Source organism: Pristiophorus japonicus, chromosome 7 (genome assembly GCF_044704955.1).
Source record: "Pristiophorus japonicus isolate sPriJap1 chromosome 7, sPriJap1.hap1, whole genome shotgun sequence".
Lineage (NCBI taxonomy): Eukaryota > Metazoa > Chordata > Chondrichthyes > Pristiophoridae > Pristiophorus > Pristiophorus japonicus.
The window spans coordinates 166369050-166396464 of record NC_091983.1 but is presented as its reverse complement, the minus strand read 5'-3'; the positions used below and the strand labels follow the sequence as shown (position 1 = coordinate 166396464).

Here is a 27415-nt window from a genome sequence, read left to right as displayed (position 1 = left end):
GTATTATCGCTTGTGGATAGAAACATAGAAACATAGAAAATAGGTGCAGGAGTAGGCCATTCGGCCCTTCTAGCCTGCACCGCCATTCAATGAGTTCATGGCTGAACATGCACTTCAGTACCCCATTCCTGCTTTCTCGCCATACCCCTTGATCCCCCTAGTAGTAAGGACTTCATCTAACTCCTTTTTGAATATATTTAGTGAATTGGCCTCAACAACTTTCTGTGGTAGAGAATTCCACAGGTTCACCACTCTATGGGTGAAGACGTTTCTCCTCATCTCGGTCCTAAATGGCTTACCCCTTATCCTTAGACTGTGACCCCTGGTTCTGGACTTCCCCAACATTGGGAACATTCTTCCTGCATCAGACCTGTCTGAACCTGTCAGAATTTTAAACGTTTCTATGAGGTCCCCTCTCATTCTTCTGAACTCCAGTGAATACAAGCCCAGTTGATCCAGTCTTTCTTGATAGGTCAGTCCCGCCATCCCGGGAATCAGTCTGGTGAACCTTCGCTGCACTCCCACAATAGCAAGAATGTCCTTCCTCAAGTTAGGAGACCAAAACTGTACACAATACTCCAGGTGTGGCCTCACCAAAGCCCTGTACAACTGTAGCAACACCTCCCTGCCCCTGTACTCAAATCCCCTCGCTATGAAGGCCAACATGCCATTTGCTTTCTTAACCGCCTGCTGTACCTGCATGCCAACCTTCAATTACTGATGTACCATGACACCCAGGTCTCGTTGCACCTCCCCTTTTCCTAATCTGTCACCATTCAGATAATGGTCTGTCTCTCTGTTTTTACCACCAAAGTGGATAACCTCACATTTATCCACATTATACTTCATCTGCCATGCATTTGCCCACTCACCTAACCTATCCAAGTCACTCTGCAGCCTCATAGCATCCTCCTCGCAGCTCACACTGCCACCCAACTTAGTGTCATCCACAAATTTGGAGATACTACATTTAATCCCCTCGTCTAAATCATTAATGTACAGTGTAAACAGCTGGGGCCCCAGCACAGAACCTTGCGGTACCCCACTAGTCACTGCCTGCCATTCTGAAAAGTACCCATTTACTCCTACTCTTTGCTTCCTGTCTGATAACCAGTTCTCAATCCATGTCAGCACACTACCCCCAATCCCATGTGCTTTAACTTTGCACATTAATCTCTTGTGTGGGACCTTGTCGAAAGCCTTCTGAAGTCCAAATATACCATATCAACTGGTTCTCCCTTGTCCACTCTACTGGAAACATCCTCAAAAAATTCCAGAAGATTTGTCAAGCATGATTTCCCTTTCACAAATCCATGCTGACTTGGACCTATCATGTCACCTCTTTCCAAATGCGCTGCTATGACATCCTTAATAATTGATTCCATCATTTTACCCACTACTGAGGTCAGGCTGACCGGTCTATAATTCCCTGTTTTCTCTCTCCCTCCTTTTTTAAAAAGTGGGGTTACATTGGCTACCCTCCATATGAATGCCTGGGCTATCGTGATGGCCTTGCTCAGGTCTAGGGATTCGGCGGACAGCAGCCTGTGAAGAATGACCTCGTGGCCGATGCCAAGCACAAAAACGTCCCGCAGCATTTCCCCCAAAAATCCAGCAAATTCGCAAGTTCCTGCAAGGCGTCTCAGGTCAGCGACATAACTCGCCACGTCCTGGCCCTCGGACCGGTGGTGCGTTTTGAAGCGATAACTGGCCATTAAGACGCTCTCCTTTGGCTTGAGTTGTTCCTGAACCAGCGTACACAACTCTGTCGATGTTTTCTCCGTTGGTTTCTCCGGTGTTAGCAGATTCTTGATGAGGCCGTATATTGTGGACCCACATACGGTGAGGAGAATCGCCCTGCACTTGATCGCTGTATCGTCCCCATCCAGTTCGTTAGTCATAAAGTACTGGTCGAAACGCTCAACCGAAGGCTTCCCAATCATCACCCTCTACAAATCTCTCTAAAATACCAACGGCAGCCATGGCCGCATGAAAGTTCGTAATCTGTTACTCGTCACCAATTATTAAGTATGGAAGAACTCCACAAGACTGAGTACTGTGAGCTAAAACTGATATGACTTTAGTCTCTCTAATACAATTCCAGAGTGCCTAAGCAGCATGACAGACAACTTTTTATACTCCCTTGCATGAGGTGTGCAGGTGACCCTTGAGCCTCCAACAGTTGCACCCTCTGGTGGCAAGTCTTGCACAGTTTACATACATAACAGTAATGAGGTCTGGAGTTGAGTGATCCTGGTGGAACACAAACAGGACATTGGTTAGCAGGATTTTGGTGAGCACTGTTGTCATCACCTTTCATCACTTTGATGATTTAGGGTAGGCTAATGGGGCAATAATTGGCTGGATTGTCCTGCCTTTTGTGGACAGGACATACCTGGACAATTTTCTTCTTTGTTGGGTAGATACCAGTGTTGTAGCTGTACTGGAACAACTTGGATGGAGGTGTGGCTAGTTGTGGAGCACACATCTTCAACACTACAGCCGGGTGCTGTCGGGGCACATAGCCTTTGCCATATCGAATGCGCTTAGCTATTTCTTGATACCTTGAGGAGTGAATCGAATTGGCTGAAGTCTGGCATTTGTGATGGTGGCTTCCTCAGGAGGCGGCCGAGAAGGATCACTTCAAGTTGAAGATGGTTGCGAGTGCTTTAGCCTTGTCTTTTGCACTCACATGCTCTGCCATCTTTGAGGATGGGGAAATTCTTCTTCGCATTAGTTGTTGAATTGTCCACCACCATTTATGACTGGATGTGGCAGGACTGCAGAACTTTGATCTGATCCATTGTCTCTGTCTATATCATGCTGCTTCCACTGTTTAGTATGCATGTAGTCTTGTGCTGCAGCTTCCTCAGGGTTGGCACCTCATTTTTAGATATGCCTGGTGCTGCTCTTGGCATGCTCTTCATTGAACCAGGGTTGTTCACCTGGTTTGATGTTAATGGTAGAGTGAGGGATATACCAGGCCATGAGGTTACAGATTGTGATGGAATAGAATTCTCCTGCTGCTGCTGATGGCCCAGAGGGTATCATAGATGGACAGTTTTGAGCTGTTCTGAATCTATCCAATTTAACGCAGTGGTAATGTCGCACAACGTGATTTAGTGTGCCCTCAGTGTGAAGGTGGGACTTCGTCTCTACAAGGACTGTGCGGTGATCACTCCTACCATTACTGTCATGGACAGATGCATCACTGACAGATAGATTTGGTGAGAAGGAAGTCAAGTAGACTTTTCCCTCGTGTTGGTTCTCTCACTACCTGCTGCAGGCCCAGTCTATCAGCTATGTCCTTCAGGACTCAGCCAGCTTAGTCAGTAGTGGTGCTACCAAGCCACTCTAGGTGATGGACATGGAAGTCCCCCACCCAGAGTAACATAGAAATATAGAAAATGGGTGCAGGAGTGGGCCATTCGGCCCTTCGATCCTGCACCACCATTCAATAAGATCATGGCTGATTAGTCCCTCAGTACCCCTTTCCTGCTTTCTCTCCATACCTCTTGATCTCTTTAGCCATAAGGGCCATATCTAACTCCCTTTTGAATATATCCAATGAACTGGCATCAACAACTCTCTGCGGCAGGGAATTCCACAGGTTAACAACTCTCTGAGTGAAGAAGTTTCTCCTCACTTCAGTCTTAAATGGCCTACCCCTTATCCTAAGACTGTGTCCCCTGGTTCTGGACTTCCCCAACAACGGGAACATTCTTCCCGCATCTAACTTGTCCAGTCCCGTCAGAATCTTATATGTTTCTATGAGATCCCCTCTCATCCTTCTAAACTCCAGTGTATAACGGCCCAGTTGATCCAGTGTCTCCTCATATGTCTGTCCAGCCATCCCGGGAATCAGTCTGGTGAACCTTCGCTGCACTCCCTCAATAACAAGAACATCCTTCCTCAGATTAGGAGACCAAAACTGAACATAACATTCCAGGTGAGGTCTCACCAAGGCCCTGTACAACTGCAGTAAGACCTCCCTGCTCCTATACTCAAATCCCCTAGCTATGAAGGCCAACATATCATTTGCCTACTTCACCGCCTGCTGCACCTGCATGCCAACTTTCAATGACTGATGAATCATGACACCCAGGTCTTGTTGCACCTCCCCTTTTCCTAATCTGCCGCCATTCAGATAATATTCTGCCTTCCTGTTTTTACCCCCAAAGTGGATAACCTCACACTTATCCACATTATACTGCATCTGCCATGCATTTGCCCACTCACCTAACCTATCCAAGTCACCCTGCAGCCTCTTAGCATCCTCCTCACAGCTCACACCGCCACCCAGTTTAGTGTCATCTGCAAACTTGGAGATATTACACTCAATTCCTTCATCTAAATCATTGATGTATATTATAAACAGCTGGGGTCCCAACACTGAACCCTGCAGCATTATGTGCCCTTGCTACCCTCTGTGCTTCTTCCAAATGGTGTTCAACATGGAGGAGTAGTGATTCATCAACTGAGGGAGGGCAGTATGTGGTAATCAGCAGGTGGTTTCCTTGCCCATGTTTGACATAATGCCATGAGATTTTATTGGGTCCAGAATCAATGTTGAGGACTCCGAGGGCCACTCACTCCCAATTGGATACCACTTGTAGTGGGTCTGTCCTGCCGATGGGACAGGACGTCCCCAGGGATGGTGATGGAGGATCTGGGACTTTGGCTGAAAGATATAATTTTGTGAGTATGACTATGTTCTGGCTGCAGTAGAAATTCGGCTCCGTAACGCCTGAATTTTCAGCACTACGGGTGCCATTTTGGATTGAAAATCGCATCTGCGCTGTGCACACACACTTCTGGTACGTGCTGCACCGGACACCAACTTGGTGAGGGCGGTAGTGCGGGAGTTAGGAGCATATGCCGCAAGTATGTTGAGTGGGCAGATCGTGATGTCAATCAGCGTGCAATGCCAGCCCTGCCTTTTTCGTCCTCAATGCTGAAGCCAACCTCGCACAGCTGAACATATGTTCAGCACCAGCAAGGACCACAACCCCGCCCCCCCTCAAAACCAGTGCTATTTAAAGGGATCAACAACCACACTCAGGTTCGTTGCTGATTCATTTCTCATGGCTTTGTGCAAGTTTGTGGAAGTGTTTGGAGCTTTCCAGAGTTGTTTAAAGTTGGTGAGGTGGCAGTGAGCCGTACTACAAGTGGAGAAGGCCTTGGTTCAAGGGTTCTGGTCAGACCATGTCGCTCCAAGTCATGGGTGCTCTACTTGTCATCCCCTTTGGCCTAGCAGCATGCCAGGGAGATGGAACAGAGGCAGCAAAGAAGAGGACATGCTGCTCACGAGGGAGAAGGAGGAGGGGGAGAACGGCTCTCAGCAGGAGGACTTACCCACTGATGGTCTTTGGAGAGCAATTCTTCTACCTCAGCCTGAGCCAGGAGCAGTGTGCGAGGTATCTGCGCTTTACGAAGGAGGTACTCACAGAACTCTGTCAGCTCTGCCAACCAGACCTGCAGCCTCACACCAGGACAAGGGCAGCACTGCCAATGGCTGTGAAGGTGATCGTGGCTCTGAATTTCCTCATAATAGGATCCTTCCAGGCTGGAACAAGCGACATCTGTAACATCTTCCAGTTCGCCGTCCACTACTGCATAAGAGAGGCGACAGATGCTCTTTATGCCAGGAGAGAATTCATTGTCTTCTCTCTGACCAGAGAAAACCAGGCGGTGTGTGCACGTGGCTTTGCCAGGTTAGCAGTCGTCCTCGTGGTGCAAGGCACCATCGACTGCATGCATGTGGCATTTCGGGTGCCGCACCTAGATCCTGAGATGAACCACAACTGCAAAAGTCACCACTCGCTGAATCTGCAGTTGGTGTGCAACTATGCTCAACACATCATGATGGTGAATGCCCAGCACCCTGGCAGGGAGGTGTTGCTACAGTTGTACAGGGCCTTGGTGAGGCCACACCTGGAATATTGTGTACAGTTTTGGTCTCCTAACTTGAGGAAGGACATTCTTGCTATTGAGGGAGTGCAGTGAAGGTTCACCAGACTGATTCCCGGGATGACGAGACTGACCTATCAAGAAAGACTGGATCAACTGGGCTTGTATTCACTGGAGTTCAGAAGAATGAGAGGGGACCTCATAGAAACGTTTAAAATTCTGATGGGTTTAGACAGGTTAGATGCAGGAAGAATATTCCCAATGTTGAGGAAGTCCAGAACCAGAGGTCACAGTCTAAGGATAAGGGGTAAGCCATTTAGGACCGAGATGAGGAGAAACTTCTTCACCCAGAGAGTGGTGAACCTGTGGAATTCGCTACCACAGAAAGTTGTTGAGGCCAATTCACTAATTATATTCAAGAAGGAGTTAGATGAAGTCCTTACTACTAGGGGGATCAAGGGGTATGGCGAGAAAGCAGGAATGGGGTACTGAAGTTGCATGTTCAGCCATGAACTCATTGAATGGCGGTGCAGGCTAGAAGGGTCGAATGGCTGACTCCTGCACCTATTTTCTATGTTTCTATGTCTATGTTTCTAATCATGATGCTTTTATTCTGCGCCAGTGCGCTGTTCCTTCAAACTTTTAGCCACCGTGACAAACAAGAGGCTACTGGGTGACAAGGGCTTTCCGCTGACCACCTGGCTCATGACTCCGCTGCGCAAGAAACGCACATGTGGGCAGCATGCATACAATGAAAGTCATGCTGCCACATGGAATCTGGTGTCCTTAAACAATGCTTCCGCTGTCTGGACTGTTCCGAAGAAGTCCTGCAGTACTCATTAGAGCGCGTCTCAAGATTTATCGTGATCTGCTGCATGCTCCACAATCTCGCCATTGTAAGGACACAGCCCTTGCTACGAGACATACGGCAACCACCTGTGGAGGAGGAGGAGGAGGAGGAAGAGAAGGAAGCGGAGGGAGGAGGCATCCCAGACAGCCTCTTTGTGCCCGGGCTGTCTCATGATTAACTCAATTAACTGCGGTACCAGTGAACGCACCCCAACTCTCCATTCAATAATAGTCCCACACCTTACCTTCCATCTGTTACAGACCATCACAGCATCCTCTTAGCCACAATGCTGAAAAATAAAAGCCACCAGAAACGAAACATTCCAATCCAACTTTATACATCAATCCATCCAAACTTAGATAACAAAGTCAACTAATCACCTTTGTGCATTCCCTTAGTGCCTGTCTTCCCTATGCCTCTGCCTGCCCCAAAGAAGTGCTACCCCAGTGACTGCAGCTGGCTGGTGAAAGGCTGCTGACTTTCAGTGGGGGGAAGCTGCAGATGGCCTTGCAGGATGACCTTGAGCAGTTCTGGGCTTAGAAGACCCAGTTGCAGAATGCACCACCTCAGCATGGGCAGTCGCAGTCTGGCTTGGCTGACAGGCAACAGCAAGGGCACTGACAAATGCTGTCATCCTGAGCGAGAACAGTAGGTTCCACAGAGCCACTGCCATTCCCCGGGGCTGTGCCTTAGCATTCCTCATAATTTGCTGGAGGACAGATTGCAGAACTGCTGTGACATCCTGCAAGCCCCTTTCCACACTGGTAAATGCAGCCACTATGCCAGCAATCTGAACTTGCATGACAGCAAGCTGAATCTGCACGAAAGCAGACTGAGCTTGCATGGCAGAAACATAGAAACATAGAAATTTACAGCGCAGAAGGAGGCCATTTCGACCCATTGTGTCCGCGCTGGCCGACAAAGAGCCACACGGCCCTTGGTCAGCAGCTCTGAAGGTTACATGTAAACCTATGAACAATGAACAATGGCGGACAGGTAAAGAGCATCCGGCCCAATCAGTCCACCCCACACAACTGCGATACTCCATGTATCGCAACATTTTACACTCCACCCCACCTGGAGCCTTGTGATCTCCTGGGAGAGGCAAAAAAACATAAAAACCCAGGCCAACTGGGGAAAAAATCTGGGAAAATTCCTCTCTGACCCATCCAGGTGATTGAAACTAGTCCAGGAGATCACTCTGGCCGTATTAGATTCCCTGAAGTACTTACCTGAAGTAAGTCTGAGCTTCCACTGCAGCACTCAGATGTTGGGTGGCTTCTGCTTGTGTTGCAACGGAAGCTGAGACATCAGCCATCAGGCGCCGCATCATGATTGGGTCCACAAGTGTGCTAATCGATTTGCCCATCACTTCCATGCTGGAAATTATGGGCTCCATGCTCTGCGCATAGCCCTGTGCAAGGTTGGTGCCAGACTCTTCCATGCTCCTCGACATTGCACTCAGGCTTTCTGGCAGGCCTGCCAATGCACCAAGTATTTCATTGTACAAACCCATCAGCGTCTTCTGTAGGCCGCCCCATCGAAGTCCTCATCTGAGTCCTCTGCAGCAGAACTGGTGTGTGACCTGCCCTCCGGGGAGCTGGCACCTGCATTTCCCTTTCCCCCCCTGCCCTGGCTGCAGGGCACTCATGCTCAGTGTCTCACCATGTGCAGATCCTGCTTATAACCTATCCTTTACAGTGTCAGTATCTGAGCTAGTATCTGCGAGTGTGAAATTAAGTGTCGGTGCTGTGTCTTCATCATCAGTGTCTTAGTGCTCTTCTATTTCGTGTTCTTCCATCACTGCCTGGCCAGGTGTTGGTTCTTGGCTATCTGAAAGGAGAAAGGCCCAAGGGTTGGGTTGATGTGAGAGGAGAGGAGGGGAGCGGAGAAAGCAAGAGGTGTATGCTTACATCATGTGCATCTTATAAATCAGAAGAGATTGTGGGATGAGGGGGAAGTGGGATGTGAGAAGGATGATTACATATGAGGATATGGGCACCTTGTATTCTTTCAGCCCCGCCGCTGGCTATGGGCTCAGCAATGGTCCCCCCAATAATGGCCAGCACTGTCTCCTTCATCGGGGTCAGGTTATGCAGGCATGGTTGTCTCTCACTGGTTACGTTCTGCTGGCACTGGATATGCGCCATCTGTTTTGCAAGAGAAAGGGAAGTGTGTCAGTGATTGTGGTGCAATGTGTTTTGGTGATATGCCTGTCATGGCTGAATAGCTGACGGTATGTGCAAGCTGTGAGATGTGGATGTGAGGCTTGCAGCAGTGGTAAGTGTATGAGGGTGAGGTGAAGTACTGAATGCCAGGTATGAGTCATGTTTGATGGAGATTGTTAACAAGTGAGTGAAGGAGATGTGGTGCATTGTGCAGTGTGTGAGGCTAGTGGTGCAGATGGTGGGATATGGCATTTGAAGGTGAATTTACTGACCTTGACCACTCATGTGAGGTCATTAAAATCTTTTTGAACTGAGTCCAGGTCCTTGGGGCTAAACAGCTGGCATTCACCACAACTGCTCCCTTTGGCATTTACACATTTGCCTGGAGATCCTTCTGGCCCTCTGTGGAAACAGGACTTCTCTCCTTGTGTTACCTCCTGCATCAAGGCATCCAGTGCTGCATCAGAGAACCTTGAAGCACGCCAGAGAGACTTTTCACATGAAAAAAACAGGTGGGTTGGAGGTGGGAGGGAAATTTAAAGTTTTAAAAATCGAAATCCCGACCCGAATCCGCCTCCGACACGCCCACTTTCAACTTTTACTCAGATGGGACAGGGAGTGGGCAGCTAACCTGTTGCCAGGAGGCGGGTCGGCATTTAAAATATGATAACGAGGCCTGAACCCTCTGCTTTAACCTGCTGTGTAGGTTTAACTGAGCCGGCCGGGAATCCTGGAACTGAGTGAGGCGGGCACAGCCTCAGGAGCAATCCTTATGGGCCAGGAGGAGCAGAATTTCCCCAAACTCACCCACCACCAGACTGCCAGGGTCGGGGATCAGATACCCACTTCCACCCAGATCGGAGATCGGTATCACGCCCATTGGGGCTGGGGATCAAACCTCCATCCTGATCAAACTCAGTCCCTGGGTCAGGGATTGGACACCCACCCCCCCGGGGATCAAACTCAGCCCCGAGGTCAGGATCAGAACCCCTCCGAGATTGCGACTCAGCCCTGGGTCGAGGATAGGACCACCCCACCCCCATGGGTTCAAACTCAGCCTCGGGATCAGAACCCCCCTCTCCCCCCAGGGATCACGACAGCCCCTGGGTCAGGACATGAATCCCCTCCCACAAGGATTGCAACTCAGTACCGGAGTCTGGGTTTGGACCCGCCCCCCCCCCCCCCCCCATTGACTCAATACCTACAAGATGCTGTGGCGGTCTGTCCACAGGCTGGCTGGCTTCTGGGTGTCGCCCTTAATGTCGCACACAGGCTGTGGAGTTAAGACTCCACAGCGTGCCGGGAAACCAGGACTTCTGGGCTTCACGTGGTCTACAACACCGTCCTCCCCACACTATGAGCGGGTCGGAAATGGGAAAATCCAGGCCGCTCTCTCTCCGCTGTTCTGACCATTTTATTTTTACTGTTCTTACTCTCTTCCCAGCCAGTTGACGACCTGTTGCAGGCAGAATGCGCCTCCACTTTAAGAGGTGAAGACTTCCTTTAAGAAGTGCAGGCTAGCTTTAATTGGTACTACCTCGCATGAATTTGGACCACCTGCTGAGCGTTCAGCCACTCAGTAGTGCATTCAGTGCTGGGCTGAATGTCAAAATCATGTTAATCAGTAGGCAGCATGAAGTTAGTGTGCTGCCTGCATTACTTTGAACCGGAGCAGCTTGATTGCACACTGCGATCCCCTTGCCCGTTTTTGAGGGCAAGCAATTTTTTTAGCCCTATGTGTTATAAAAAGGTAGGTGAAATATCAGGTAATATAAGCATGGTAAATGTGGTCTCCTGGACTAGTTTTGACCATATAAGGGGTTGAATAGGTATTTTCCAGATATATTTTTCCTAATTGTCTGAGGTTTTTAATTTTTTTTCTACCTGTACCAGGAGATTACATAGCTGCTGGTGAGTAGGAAGTGTTTAATCATAATGCTTAGCTGTGGCTGTGTGGGACAGACTTGATAGACCAGATGGTCTTTTTGGATGTTCGGATCCAGTTTTTATTTCAATTATTTTCAAAAGCGCACAAAATGAAATATCATTATACATAGAGACACATTTGAGTTTTTCACTGAGAATAAATAGAATGTTTATATATTTCAAATGCTATGACAGATGTGTAATCAGTACAGTCTGCCATATTTATGTCCCTGTTCTGTTTCTCTCTCTCACACACAGCCTCTCTGTTTGAAAATAAAACACTCAATATAAACTTTACCTGAATAAAACTTTAGAAATTTATTCGCCAGTTACTTTTCCAGTAATTTTGAAAAGCAATTAAGTAAATACCAACGGAAGCTGAAGAGAAACATTTAATCAGTTGGGCTGACTAAATGCTACTAGTGCATCCCAGGATGCATGATTTGTCTTCAGCTCACAGAATCAAGTCCAAGTGCAGACATTTAAAAATGCAGAATCCAACATACCCTTCTATTCCTTTCTCCATCATGTGCTTATCTAGCTTCCCCATAAATGCATCTCTGCTATTAACCTCAACCACTCCATGTGGTTGCAAGTTCCACATCCCCACCACTCTCTGAGTACCTCCTGAATTATTGGATTTACTAGTGACTATCTTATATTTATGGCCCCATAGTTTTAGACTCCCCTGTAAGTGGAAATGTCTACCCTATTGAACCCTGTCATAATTCGAAATACCTTTATCAGGTCACCCCTCACACTTCTCTTTTCTAGATACTGTCTTAGACCATCTATAATGACTACTTTTTGACCTGTGCGCATATTTTGTGTCACAACATTATTATAGGAATATTCATATGAGATGATGATGTCTCCACCAAAATGTACTGCTACCACCGCAGCAATATTTACTTGCCCCAGTAAGACCACTAGCAGCAAGGATGCCAAGTCTTCCTCGCTACTAATGTAAAGAAGAATCTGGCAGGTTTATGTTGATGTGACCGCAAGCTGTGGAAGACCCATTTTACGGGAGCCAATGCCTGAAGAACAATATAAACGCAGTTTGATGGTGTGTTAAATGCAAGTTATTTTCTTTTTTTGGCACGCTCCCCAGATTTACTCAGTGTGCTTTGAGGTCAAATATATTAGAACAAATGCACAATTGATGTAGCAATCAGAATGCATCTACACCAGTGCTGCTGAACCACTTGTTAAACTGCTAGCCATGCTAACATAAGCTCAGCTCTGAAAATTATCTTGGTTAGTGTGTATACCTCTGGAGCTTTTTGTTCTGATTGGTTAGGTAAACACCTGTGAAACTCCAGGTGCTGACAAGGCTCTGGAACACCACATGCCCATAAAGGTAACCATTTTGACTTTCACTAGTAAAAACTAGAAAACTTCTGTTGAAATAACTATTTGCAGGAGTGCTCTGTGAGCCCTTTTTATATAACTCATCATCAGCTAAAAACTGTATGTGTATTGATGCATGTAAAAGATAAGTCATTTTTCAAAATTACAAACATGCAACATGCTTCAACAGGAGGTATGTGTTTGGAATGAATAGAAAAGAATGTTTAAAAGGCAAAAACTATAAATGCCGAGAAACTGAAAATAAAAGCATAAATTGATGGAAATACGCAACAGATCCATCAGTGTTCACAGTCATTACTCCCCGAAAATGATCGTAACTTCAGGATTTAGCACATGCGCATCTAAACGCTGAAATCGTGAAGTTGCGGTCAGTTATTCACTGCTCTGACACTGGCTGCACTGTGGACCACCCCCCCACACCCACACCCCCATAGCCAGCAATCAGTGTAATCAGTGAAATCAGCAAAATTGATGAAAACTTGGGCTTTTCCGTGCTAATATTGCTGTTAAATACACCATTAAATGTTAAGATTTGTTGGAATAGGTGTAACTGGGGTTTTAACAGCATATTGACTGCTAAATAAACGTTTGGCCCTGAAAAATTAACTTTTATATGTGTGGAGTGTTAAATTTCTCTATTATGATAAAAAATTAAACATTTTTAAAAACTTTACAAAAAAAAGTTTGTTCATGATATTTCAGCTTCTACCGTATCCCCATGTGAAGGACCCAATCTTTATTTTGCATTCTGTAATATTTTTTAAAAGTGCAGAAGAAAGCTGCTTTTCATTTGCTAGTTTTCTGTTGGTGAGAATTTTTCAATGCGATTGGCTACTTAGACAGCTTGTTGATGTCACTGTAGCTCTTCGTTGGGGATGTCCATTACACGGCACTATAATCAATTGCACGTCGAGAAAGACAAACTTCTCACCACAGCTTTCTTTGAGGTCAGTGGCGAGAGCCTTAGCAAATTACAGGCCAATAACACTTCAGGTAGAATGAGTCACAACTTCTAACAAAGATTCTTTACCCAAAATAGTTAACTTTCTTTTTTCTTTTCAAATACTGAAAGAGCCACTGTAAATTTCCAGAATTTTCTGTTTTTATTTCTAATTAAGCTAAGTAGGGTCCTTCATATTAGGGAAGTATAAGCTTGAGTACATATGGTATTAGTAAACTTGTTTCTATTTTACAATGTAACTAATGGAAAGGAGATAAAGCATCCAAATATTCTTTTGATACAACTTATTTGATATTTGTGTACAGGCCTTATTTTAATTTTCCAATTTGAATGTCAGTATTGTGTGAAAAGATCAAATTCAATTATGCTTTGCTAACAGCAGGTTGATTGGTAGTCTTTTTAGTGACATGCTAATCCTGAGTGCATAATCATTCCAATACAAAGTTCATATGGTGATGTTACTGCTCTTCAGCACAGCTTTCTCAAATTCACAAATATTCTACAGGGATGATTTTGCAAGTACAGCTCCATACTGGGAGCATCATCTCGCAGAATCATCCATTATATTTAGATGCCCTCGGCATCAATTGAAACTCATGTTCTCTGGGCACTGTTGATGTTTTGACATATGGATCACTTTCCCATCCAGACAGCTTGGGGTAATCTGCAGCGTCCTTGCTATTCTGTGAATTTGCCATCACTTCTCAACTGTTCCTACATTACAACAGTGACTACACTTCAAAAGTACTTTGGGACATCCGGTGGTCGTGAAAGATGCTATATAAATGTAGGTCTTTCCTTCAAATCTTTATATGCTAGTTTCGTCTGTTTCAGGCCACTTTGTGTGCACATTCCCATTCTTTGAACTGCTGAAATACCAGCTCAGAAAGGGAATCAATAACCAAGGAAGAATAAGTAGTTATTTAAGGAGAAACCTTTCAACTATTTTTGTTGAAACTTAAATCAAATGCCCCATTTTGACAAAGGCACTCAAACCCACAAATTAACAATTTTAAACTTTAATGAAACCTTAAATCAAATTAAAATTGATGCACTCCAGTCCCTCTGGCGCCCACCTCTCGAGGAAGGCCACGAGCATACCGGTGGACACCGCTTGCTCCATTTCTAGGGACACCCTGGTTCGAACGTAACCATGAAAGAGAGGCAGGCAGTCAGGCTGAATGACCCCCTCAACCGCCCGCTGCCTGAACCGGTTAATGGCCACCTTGGTCAGGCCCAGGAGCAGTCCTACAAGGAGGTGTTCCGACCTGTCCGCTTCCCTCCGCACAGGATGCCCAAAGATCAGGAGCGTGGGACTGAGATGCAACCAGAATTTGAGGAGCAGCCCCTTCAAATATTGGAACAGAAGCTGCAACCTGACACACTCCACATAAACATGGAACATGGACTCTTCCAGACCGCAGAAATTACAGGTGGCCTGGGAGTCCGTGAACCAACTTAAAAACCGATTGCATGGGACTGCCCCGTCAGGAGAAACCTTCCAATTGCTCCTTAACAAACAGAAACACCATTCACATAGAGTCATTTCTCACTTCATTAACAATGGCACCTAAATTTACAGCGAAATTAGCTCCCAATATATTTAAACAGTCTATATTAACCTTTCCAAATCAGGGCTAAGAAACCATCTTATTTGGTTCCCTGCTGAATCTCCATATCCTTGCTCCAAATTCTATCCTTCTCTCAGACCAAACCAAATGTCGTACAATCTCAGTTTCCTGTTTAACCTTGAGCTGAGCGTCATACCCCATATTCAACCCACCAAGACAGCATACTTCCATTTTTGCAACATTGCCCACTTTTATCCTCTCTACTTCCTTTGCTGCTTGAAACCTTTATCCATGTTTTCGTTACCACAAGACTTGACTTGTCAAATACTATCTCGTCGGAATGCCAAACTCCTCTCTATACAAACTTCAACTTGTCAAAAGCTCTGTTGCATCCATCCGGTCCTGCAATCAATCTCACCCACCCATCACCTCTATTCACACTGAACTTCAGTGGCTCTGTTCATATGTTGTGGATTGTCACTTTGACTGAACCAAACAAAGACATCTGGACTAATCATCAGTTCACTTTTTAGAAATGCATGTGTCATAATTAAAGTTTTATTAAACCAAGCCTGGTGTTTTAGCCAACCTGACTTCTAAATAGTTGTTGTTTATGAAAGATCTACTGGAATGAATGGGCAGCTCTATTGGATTAACGGTCCTCTGTATTAATGATTCATTAAGTATAAAATTATATTGTATTATTTTTGTGATGATATTATAATTTGGCTATGTACCAATATGTTGATCATTGAATGTGTTCTATAAATGGGCGATCTAAAATTATGTTTAGAGGATCCTAATCAAACGAATACATTTATATTTTGAATATTTGCAAATATCTGTTACAATATTATTCTGATGACATATCATTGTTGAAAAAGACAGCATTAAACAGAGTAATTTTCTTTTTGAGATCCTGAACTCTAAGTTGCATATTTGATAAAATGCATTTGGGGTTTTGTGTTTGTATAGGATAAACTCAACTTTTAATCATCTTACAGGCACTCATTCATATAAGTAAGTATTGTGCACTGTGAAAAAGAATATTTTGGTTAGGTAAATTGCAGTTTGTAATTAAACTATATGTTTAAGATATAAAAAATGTTTACTTGGAAAAAACAGTAAACATGCACAATAATTTACTACAGGTATTCAATATGTTAAACTACATTGGCAGAAATTGAGCAAATTGCACTCATACATAAAGAAAATTAAATGTTTAAGACAATTTACTTTGAATGCTCCATCATGTTTCTCACAGCTTTTTCACAAAATAAGGAGCAAATTATTATTTCTCATTATGCCAGCTCAAGAATCAGCTACATTACACAGCATCAACTACAATATCCTCTGAGTTGAGTGATTTACTATTTACTATGTTTTTGTGATGGCAAACTTTTGGAAACATCAGTTTTTCTAAAGTAATTTCTATTAATTTCAGAAAAGTTCACACTGTGTATGCGACACCATAGAGACAAAATAATATACAGCATAGCATCCAGATATGAAAATGAAAAACATTTCTACTATTTATAGATATGTGCATTTAATAGTTGAAGTAGATATATAAATCAACTTTATTAAATATAAATTGTAATACATTTTGAAACTTTGGCTATAGACAACAGTGTTGATAATCCCCTCCATCGTATTTCCCATTTCAGATAAATTCTAAAGGGACTAAATGAATGAATTATAAAATAGTTCATGCAAACCAGAAGTATTACATAATATCACTATACTATCATGAAATTAGTCTCATGCAGTGCCACTGCACACATAGGGGTCGAAATTGGTCGTCCGCCCATTTCTCAGCGGTATGCCGGTGGTATGTCGTTTCATACCGCCAGGTATCGCTGGGGCGGAGTGTGTGCGATTTTTGTCAGTTTTTTCTCGGCAGTATGCCGAGCGGAGTGCAGTGGGTAGAGCAGAGTGCAGCTGGCGGTGCATGGGCGGTGAGTCCTTTTCACTTGGGAATCTTTGTGTCCCGAGTTCTGCGCATGTGCATGCTGCTGTGAAGCTCCACCCCCCCAGGAGACACAGACCAGAATAGACAGAGACTGCCAGCCAGAGAGCGATGTGCAGGTATGTTGCGGGGGAAGATTGCTTCTTGGGGGAGATTGCTTCTTGGGGGAGATTGCTTCTTGGGGGGAGATCGCTGAGGGGAGGGGGAACATCACTGTGGGGGTGGGGGGGGGGGAAGAGGCTGGGGGGTGGGAGAGACTGGGAGGGTGACAGATAAAAACATTTTCACAGGTGAAGATGCATACCGCTGACTGAAGATCGACTTAAAACCACCTTTACCAGGGCGGTCTGCAGGATCGGTGGTATGTCGGTGGTAAGTCATTAATTTGGCACTTTTAGACAGTATGTCGCTGATGAATTTTCCGCTGGGCGGTATGTGGATGGTATGTTGGTATTTCTCGATCAATTTTGCGATTTTGGGCGGTATGTCAGCGGTCCACGGACAACATGCGGCGGTATGTCCACCAATTTCGGGCCGATAAACTTTTAAGTAATAACATTAATAAAATGATGAACAATAAATTCACTAACTTGGTTTCTTTCAGTTAGTAGTATTGTACAGTATGTGTTACTCACCATATCCAATGTGTTACCACCTTCAAAGTAATACAATATGGGAACTCTTACCCAAATATTTCATTCAAAATAAATGTAAATAACAAATTCAGCCAATTATGTATGATAAAGTTGTTCCACATATGTGAAATGATCAACCTGAGTATAACTACATGCTTGCAAATCAGAAAAAATTAGAACAGCTGTGTGCTTGCTCTCACCAACATTGAGCACATTAGCTAATTTTTCAAATTCATTCTCAGGATGTAGGCGTTGGTGGCAAGGCTGGCATTTATTACCCATCCGTAGCTGCCCCAAGAAGGTTATGGTGGACCTTCTTCTTGACATTGTATAGCTTGCTAGGCTATTTCAGAGGGCAGATGGGTCGGCCATGTTGGTATGGGACTGGTAGATTTTCTTTCCCAAAAGGACATTAGTGAACCAGTCGGGATTTTACGACAATGCGACAGCTTCTGTCACTTTCAGTGATACCTGCTTCATATTTCAATATTTTAAAAAACTTAATTGAAATTCTCACACTGACATGGTGGGATTTGAACTCACTTCTCTGGATTATTAGTCCAGTTTCATAACTTAATTATTTTATAGTACTCTGCTTTGTATTAAAAAAAGTCTGCCATGTCAGAATTAACCATCACAATACAGGCAACTCTCGATTATCCGAACACAGATCCAACGGGAAACCGTTGTAGCGAGATTTAAAATTCTGTTGCTAACAAGTGCTAACAGCTCCAAATAATTTGGAAAAATCGCCTTCCAAACACTGTGCTCATTTGTATTTGCTCATTCTCTCTCTCTCACACTCGTACATTCTCTCTCTCACACATTCTCTCTCTCTCAGTCACCGTAAAAATCACCCTTGCTTTGCTGGTGTGTGTGTATGCGCGCTGCTGCAGCCGCTGTCTCTCCCGGTCGCCGCTGGCGTTGGGAATGGGGGCAGTGCCGGCACCGGGTTCCAGACACAGAACCTGTACATGCCTGCTGGTAATGTCCATCTTTTGTTACTGTTCGTAGCTGATTGTATTGATTCATTAAGGTTTTACCTTATAAATGTAAACTCGCCCTCACGATTGCATTTATTCATTAAAGTTTTAACTTTAAAATGTAGACTCCACCTCACGGAAAAATCGTTTACCCAGAATAGCCCAATCCCCAAGGGACCCAGATAATCGAGAGTTATCTGCATAAAGTTTATTTCACATTTGTATACAATGTGAAGAAAGTGGTTGAGTACAGTATTATTCTGCACTTGAATGAGACCTTTAAAACCGAATCATCTGAACTTCTTCACTTGTGGAATAAACATAATTGCAATAATTGCAACCACTTCCTATGCAGTATTGTATATCTACAATTTACACCATGTGCTGCATTATCCACAGATCAAATAAAAGTCACAAGATTTGATTTTTATCTGGATTATTTTCTTTCTATATGTGGAAGTATAAAATGTGGTGTAAATTTAAGTAATTAATGGTGATATTTTAATTAATTTCTAGCTGTAAATTGATTCATCTCTATGCGACATTCATAGAAACATAAAAACATATAAAATAGGTGCAGGAGTAGGCCATTCGGCCCTTCGAGCCTGCACCACCATTCAATGAGTTCATGGCTGAGCATGCAACTTCAGTACCCCAATCCTGCTTTCTCGCCATACCCCTTGATCCCCCTAGTAGTAAGGACTACATCTAACTCCCTTTTGAATATATTTAGTGAATTGGCCTCAACAACTTTCTGTGGTAGAGAATTCCACAGGTTCACCACTCTCTGGGTGAAGAAGTTTCTCCTCATCTCGGTCCGAAATGGCTTACCCCTTATCCTTAGACTGTGACCCCTGGTTCTGGACTTCCCCAACATTGGGAACATTCTTCCTGCATCTAACCTGTCTAAACCCATCAGAATTTTAAATGTTTCTATGAGGTCCCTTCTCATTCTTCTGAACTCCAGTGAATACATGCCCAGTTGATCCAGTCTTTCTTGATAGGTCAGTCCCGCCATCCCGGGAATCAGTCTGGTGAACCTTCGCTGCACTCCCTCAATAGCAAGAATGTCCTTCCTCAAGTTAGGAGACCAAAACTGTACACAATACTCCAGGTGTGGCCTCACCAAGGCCCTGTACAACTGTAGTAACACATCCCTGCCCCTGTACTCAAATCCCCTCGCTATGAAGGCCAGCATGCCATTTGCCTTCTTAACCGCCTGCTGTACCTGCATGCCAACCTTCAATGACTGATGTACCATGACACCCAGGTCTCATTGCACCTCCCCTTTTCCTAATCTGTCACCATTCAGATAATAGTCTGTCTCTCTGTTTTTACAACCAAAGTGGATAACCTCACATTTATCCACATTATACTTCATCTGCCATGCATTTGCCCACTCACCTAACCTATCCAAGTCACTCTGAAGCCTCATAGCATCCTCCTCGCAGCTCACACTGTCACCCAACTTACTGTCATCCGCAAATTTGGAGATAATACATTTAATCCCCTCGTCTAAATCATTAATGTACAATGTAAACAGCTGGGGCCCCAGCATAGAACCTTGCGGTACCCCACTAGTCACTGCCTGCCATTCTGAAAAGTACCCATTTACTCCTACTCTTTGCTTCCTGTCTGCCAACCAGTTCTCAATCCACGTCAGCACACTACACCCAATCCCATGTGCTTTAACTTTGCACATTAATCTCTTGTGTGGGACCTTGTCGAAAGCCTTCTGAAAGTCCAAATGCACCACATCAACTGGTTCTCCCTTGTCCACTCTACTGGAAACATCCTCAAAAAATTCCAGAAGATTTGTCAAGCATGATTTCCCTTTCACAAATCCATGCTGACTTGGACCTATCATGTCACCTCTTTCCAAATGCGCTGCTATGACATCCTTAATAATTGATTCCATCATTTTACCCACTACTGAGGTCAGGCTGTTTTCTCTCTCCCTCCTTTTTTAAAAAGTGGGGTTACATTGGCTGCCCTCCACTAGATAGGAACTGATCCAGAGTCTATGGAATGTTGGAAAATGACTGTCAATGCATCTGCTATTTCCAAGGCCACCTCCTTGAGTAATCTGGGATGCAGTCCATCAGGCCCTGAGGATTTATCGGCCTTCAATCCCATCAATTTCCCCAACACAATTTCCCGACTAATAAGGATTTCCCTCAGTTCCTCCTTCTTACTAGACCCTCTGATCCCTTTTACACCCGGAAGGTTGTTTGTGTCCTCCTTAGTGAAAACCAAACCAAAGTACTTGTTCAATTGGTCTGCCATTTCTTTGTTCCCAGTTATGACTTCCCCTGATTCTGACTGCAGGGGACCTATGTTTGTCTTTACTAACCTTTTTCTCTTTACATATCTATAGAAGCTTTTGCCGTCCATTTTAATGTTCACTGCAAGTTTCCTCTCGTAGTCTATTTTCCCTGCCCTAATCAAGCCCTTTGTCCTCCTCTGTTGAGTTCTAAATTTCTCCCAGTCCCCGGGTTCACTGCTATTTCTGGCCAATTTGTATGCCACTTCCTTGGCTTTAATACTATCCCTGATTTCCCTTGATAGCCACGGTTGAGCTACCTTCCCTCTTTTAGTTTTACGCCAGACAGGGATGTACAATTGTTGTAGTTCATCCATGCGGTCTCTAAGTGTCTGCCATTGCCCATCCACTGTCAACCCCTTAGGTATCATTCGCCAATCTATCCTAGCCAATTCATGCCTCATACCTTCAAAGTTACCCATGACAATCCCACAGCTCACCAATGCTGTCTGTGACACAACCACAACAGTAGTGTGTTCACTATTGTGTTATTTGTTCACAAATTTCAAATTTCATATCATTTTGAGAGATTTCTGCTTTCAGCCATTAAATAGCAAATCTGTCTGGAATCAACTGGATTTCAGTTATTGACAATGCTAGTGAATGAGTGCTTAACATGTTCTTATAATATTCCTCTTTCCACTATTTTAATGGCGGCATTAAACCATTTAAAATAAATAGGTTAATACCTTTGTTAAAATAATAGATTGGAATGTAATAAGAGTGCATTGGGCATTTGTACATTAATTTCAAGCAATCATTTCTAGGTTATATTTAGCAAACAGGCAGACCGAATGTAAACTACAGAGGGATGAGAAATTAGAATACATATGGATAGCTGAAGGATTCTTAATGCTTCTGGACATAATGCAATTTTTGTTTTCACAATTGAAGTGGACTGCATCACTAAATACGATCATCCTCATCTTTCCTCCCAAAACGGATATATTTATTACACTGGGTGTTACAACTTTTATTTACTACATTCCATGGCCCTGAATTTGCGGCTCCTACGGGTGTGCGAGGTGTGTACGCACCCGTAGGAGCCCCGCAAATTCCAGGTTTAGGCATGCGAAGTGCCTAAACCCAGAACTTGTGATCTGTCAAGAATACAAAAGTAAATGGCCTCCGCGTGCGGTGCCCAACTTCTGCCCAGCGAATGCCCGTAAAATTCTTACGACTGATAACAGCAGGCATTGGGCCTGTTTTTATCAGTGTAAAGCTTTTAAAGGACAGAAAAATAATTTTGTTTCAATAATTTTAACATTTAAAAACCTGTGAAATAAGACAAGTTTATTTTGTAGACTCTTTAAAATATGTACATTTATTTTTCAAAAAATTAAATTTTTGTTTTAAATAATTAATTAAATTCAATTTTGATTAATTTCAAATAAGTGATGTTTAAAAAAATATATTTTAACTGTTTGTGTGTTTTGGGGAGTATTCCCATTCGTACTTATGGTGATTCCATACATACGGAACTCACCGCAAGTATGAATGGGAATACCCCTACTTTGATTGGTTGGGTCGCCCACATGATCCCAAGGATGCGTGCGAAGCGCCTACGTCCCTGGAATACATGGGCCCCTATGCAGGCTTTCGCATAGAGGTCTCCGAACCTCCCGAACCACCAGGTAAATTCGTAGATATTTTTCAGGTCAGAGGCATCCGCCCGCTGGAAGCCTCTGACCGCAATTTCTGGGCCTTTATATTTTAGCTAAAAAAATGTATGAATGTTATGTTGTTTTCACAGTTCAGAGAATCAGAATTAACACACCATTAACATTGTGGTGAGATTACAAGAGTGGAGATATAAGATTCTTATTTCCAGTTTATTGGTTCTACAAATGTTACTATGATTTGCTGGTTAATTTAATATAGAGGGATGGAGAGAGTTAAACATATTCAAAGATACCCAAAAACTATAAATCTCCTCTCTATTTTGAGTTTCCTTTATTTTTGTTTTATTAATGAACAACTTTAGATTTCCTCTACAAAAAATGAGATCAGAGTTTGTATCTATTGATAACTTTGCAGTAATCTGCTTTCACAAGAATGCTAACAGTAATGTGACCTAATGAACAGTTATGAGTAATAGGATGTATTTTCTAATAGCTGCTTCTGTTTTATTCAAATTCCTTATGGAGATTCTTTAGCGAATACTATTATTGCATCAGAGTATGGCACTATAAATTTAACAGTACATTGATCACCAAAATGCTCTTTATAGTAAATATAGGTAATTGAAAAATATGCCAGTGTCTTTTTTTATTTTTGTGTACATTTTTATTCATTAATTTGAATAATGCCCGTGACTTTTCAGAATAAATCTGACCTTGTGGTAGTTTCAGCACAATATTTAATCCTAATTATTATACTTTTGAAATGCTTATCTGAAATGCTTTCAAAAAAATTGTATATTTTGCATCATCATATTTTTTCATCATAAATGCTTTCAAAAAAATTGTATATTTTGTATCATATTTTTTCTTCAAAATGATCAGAAAGATATAATCAGTAATCGTTCAGAACCATAACTTTAATACCAGATGTCTAAATATTGCAGCCAGGGATGATCTTAAGACTACAAGCCGGTTTTAATCCTCTTTAGAAAACAAACCTATTGTTTTCTTTTAAAACATAAAACGTAATTATGAAGTATAACATGTGGGTTAATATTTCATATGTTTCTGAAAATATAATGATTATCCATTATTACCTCGACTATACTTTATTCTTACAGATAGAATCGCCTGTGCTGACTGCGGGCATTTCGAAACAAATAGTTCAGCAAAGCAGCTGTTTGTGCAACCGTGAGCACCGACAGCACTTAAAATCGTTTTCTGCTTAAAATTCATTAATCGTCACCTCTGCCGACTAATTGGCACTAGATAATCGACAAATCGGGATCTAAATTCGAAGTTGCCACGTAACGCTTTCGATTTTTGTGATAATACTTCGCTCGACTATTGCGATGATTATGATCCGGTTTGTGCGGTCACTGCAATATACAGACCGAATGTGGAAAGCGCTGTTCAGGGCGATGAGACGTAAATGGGCAATGGAGTGGACGGGTTTGAAATTAATCAGTACCTGCCAGGGGCAATACTTAGTCGCTGACATCAAGGTAAGTAGGAACAGTTTTTTTCATGGTGACTATGCAAAGTATAAGTTTAAATATAAAAATCAGAAGCCGCTTTCCATATTAGAGGACGATGCACCGCGTCGTTATTTTGTGCTATTCTAAAACATAAATGAAACGTAGTAACGATTATTGACATACACTGAAAAGCTGTGATACTTTCCCCGCAATTGAAAGACTCGATGAAATAATTCGATCAAAGACCGTGTTGCACTAAATTTGACTCTTATGTTTCCAATGTATTGTATGGAAGCAAACTGGTGAATTGTAACTGTATCGAAATTTGCACCTATTTTTCATTTTATTCTCTGAAATAAGCCTCTGATGCTGAAAACTAATATTGATTCACAGACCAGAAATATTCATTATCAATCCGGGCTCGTGTCTTGACCAATTTACCGCATTTTGTGTGCAGGTTGTAAATAAACGTCAGACCAGACCAGACCAGTTTTAACCCTTTGCACTCACAAAACAACCCTTGAAAACCACCGGGAAGAACCCTCAATGAAGGGAAAGAACTAAAGGTGAACAAAAATTACTCTTAGCAGCACCATTGAAATGTGGAAATACTTACAATGTACTTTCTAAATACCACACACTTTCCCCACAGTTACGATGCACGTTAAGATTTCTTGTTCGGCGCAAATGCATAGAGTCATTCGCATAGAATTTAAAGTGATACTGCAATACTTTAGCACACGCTATTGATGGTACCATGATCTCCCCCGCCTCCCCCGAGATGTAAAGTGGCAAAATAACGTGAAGAAACTTGACAGCTAATCTCGACAAGGATCCAAACGAGAACATTATTATTCCTTGCGAGTGTAATGAAATCGCGCTGTCGGGAAAAATAACTGTTAAGTACGTGTCGTTAATCTGAAATCCAACCTGTACGTTTACTTAAGTATCGAATTCAAAAGGACTGTAATGACAGCCAGAAAAGAAAACTAATGGACGACAGCCCATTGGGCTTGAAGAGTGAGCCGATGCTACCCTACTCTGAGAGGCTGTGTGTGTGTGTATGTGTATGCTGTAAGAGTATCCTCCTCACAGCACATCAGACATAAACACTAAATACACGTGGACTTCCACAATACAATAACCGGCCTCCAAACCTGCACAACTAAATATCACCAGCAAATAAACCACCTCTGACACAACACGGCACCCCTCTGCACTTCAAGGAGTGGTCCATACAGCCAGCCGATAATTATGTATTCACAATCCTAAGATTTTGAATTGAATTGTCACGGTTTACTATTCATAGACCACGTTTCCTGCTTGACGTACACTTTTAGTGTTTAGTTGACAGCTTAGAAATAGATTGCACGCCTCGTATGTGAACTAAACCCAGACCCGATCGCTTCGCGGGGCTATTACGTTAATATATATATATATAAACAGCACAAGACAGCAAAACTTACTTTCTCAGTACAATTCTAGTTTCTTCCCCTCAAATCGTCTCCCTGGAAATAGCGGATTTCTCAGGTCGTCGTTGGAGCAGGGACGGAGGGGGCGGGGAAGTTAAGAGGGGGAACTGTTTTTGTTTTGCTGTCCTTGGTGTGTCCACAGCTCTGCACATATGCGTGTATGTGCAAGCGGCGCTCAGTCCCGGGTATCCCTGTCCCTGGGCTCGCGCTCAGTCCCGGGAATCGCTGTCCCTGGGCTCGTGCTCAGTCCCGGGAATCGCTGTCCCTGGGCTCGTGCTCAGTCCCGGGTATCGTTGTCCCTGGGCAAGCGCTCAGTCCCGGGTATCCCTGTCCCTGGGCTCGTGCTCAGTCCCGGGTATCCCTGTCCCTGGGCTCGCGCTCAGTCCCGGGTATCCCTGTCCCTGGGCTCGTGCTCAGTCCCGGGTATCCCTGTCCCTGGGCTCGCGCTCAGTCCCGGATATCGCTGTCCCTGGGCAAGCGCTCAGTCCCGGGTATCCCTGTCCCTGGGCTCGCGCTCAGTCCCGGGTATCCCTGTCCCTGGGCTCGCGCTCAGTCCCGGATATCCCTGTCCCTGGGCTCGCGCTCAGTCCCGGGTATCGCTGTCCCTGGGCTCGCGCTCAGTCCCGGGTATCCCTGTCCCTGGGCTCGCGCTCAGTCCCGGGTATCCCTGTCCCTGGGCTCGCGCTCAGTCCCGGGTATCCCTGTCCCTGGGCTCGCGCTCAGTCCCGGGTATCGCTGTCCCTGGGCTCGCGCTCAGTTCCTGTCTTTTTCCCCTCTCCGTCTCCAAACTTCTCCCGTGCCGACACCGTGCTCTGTTCAGTTTAAGTATCGCAAACTAATAAAAACACTCCAGTGCAAAACCGCGCCTTCTTTACGCTAGGAAGCAAGCAAATTATAACAAAAAATACAAGTGGTTTTCTTGTTATAACCTACAATGAAAGTGTTTTTTTTCCTGTTAATATGTTATAAATTTTACAAAAGTCTGAGTTGCTATTTAATATATGAATCTGTCAAGTCTTAGGAATAGAGCATGCCGGGATACTGGAGGATTTAAACTGTTCTGACTGCGGAGAGGTGCGCATGCACAGCTCCAGGAAGCTCGGCCATGTGCTTACTTGTGACCCTCTATAGGATTGCACTCCATCATGTAGTTTCATCCAGATCAGATTCAAGGATATTTATGAACTACAAAAGCAGATTGATACCTAACTAACTGCACTGATAAATGAATAAATGAATTATTGTCAATAAATTCTGTTTTTAAATTAAGAATTATAAACTGTTTTAACAAACATTACAATCGGTTAATACTGTACAAGAAATTGCGTCGAAAGGAACTATTATTGGAGACTTTACAACTAAGTAAAAATTATTTGCATGTAGTTTTGTCTTTATATATGTTCTAAAATAATCGTTATTTTCCTTATTTAAAGAACAGAATTGGCGACGATGGATATTGACTGAAAGCTGTTTCATCATATTTCTTGCAAAACGTGATTAGAAGACAGTTAACATTGTTACACATTCAGTAATTAAATAGCGACATTTCCTTCCGAATAAGTTTAATTACGTAGTCTTTTTGAACATATAAGTATAGACAACTTTTCTGAAAAGTTTTGTTTTTATTTTTATTGATTTTACGAGGGGTTTATTTTTAATCAATATTGATTTTCTGTTTAAGTATGTGCAACAGCCAATACCCTTAATTATTTTATTATGTAAAAGCTTTTTCTTTGTGTCGAGATTTACAGATTTTGGAAACATCTTTATCGAAATGCGGCAAGACTAATGCAGTTTCAAACTGACACTTGCGGACAAATGTAGCTTATTTTGAGGCTTATTTCGCTGCGGATAATATACCCTGAAATGTAAAGTGTGACCAAAATAAAAATACCAATAACAAGTAGAAAAATAACCCTTAATTGGTATTTAATAACATTCTGCTTGCGTGTTGGGCGGCTATAAGAAACTCACACAAGCCCACCATTACTATCCGATATATATATGTGGCAGTCAAGTATAAAATGACTAATGCATAACATCGGTTTATTTTTGTGAGTAAATAATTGTAGCGATGTTTAGCGGATACGTTTTAGCTATATATTGCTGGTTAACCGGAACACAGTCAGGATACCCTCAAGCACCCATTCTATACATTTTATGTATTATTGCC

The 27415-nt window shown here is 43.4% G+C and overlaps 1 protein-coding gene across 11 annotated transcripts in view; it reads right to left on the bottom strand.

Moving 5' to 3' along the window:
- eya4 (EYA transcriptional coactivator and phosphatase 4) overlaps window positions 1-26030 on the bottom strand; it is a 535797-nt gene extending 509767 nt beyond the window's left edge. For 7 of the 11 annotated variants that reach the window (XM_070885523.1, XM_070885521.1, XM_070885537.1 and 4 more), the window contains exon 1: window positions 25237-26030. The gene's annotated coding sequence lies outside the window, so the exon portion shown is untranslated. The remainder of the gene's footprint in view (window positions 1-25236) is intronic. The other 4 variants (XM_070885526.1, XM_070885528.1, XM_070885534.1 and 1 more) reach the window with 1 other exon arrangement.
- Between the last annotated feature and the right edge of the window lie 1385 nt (window positions 26031-27415).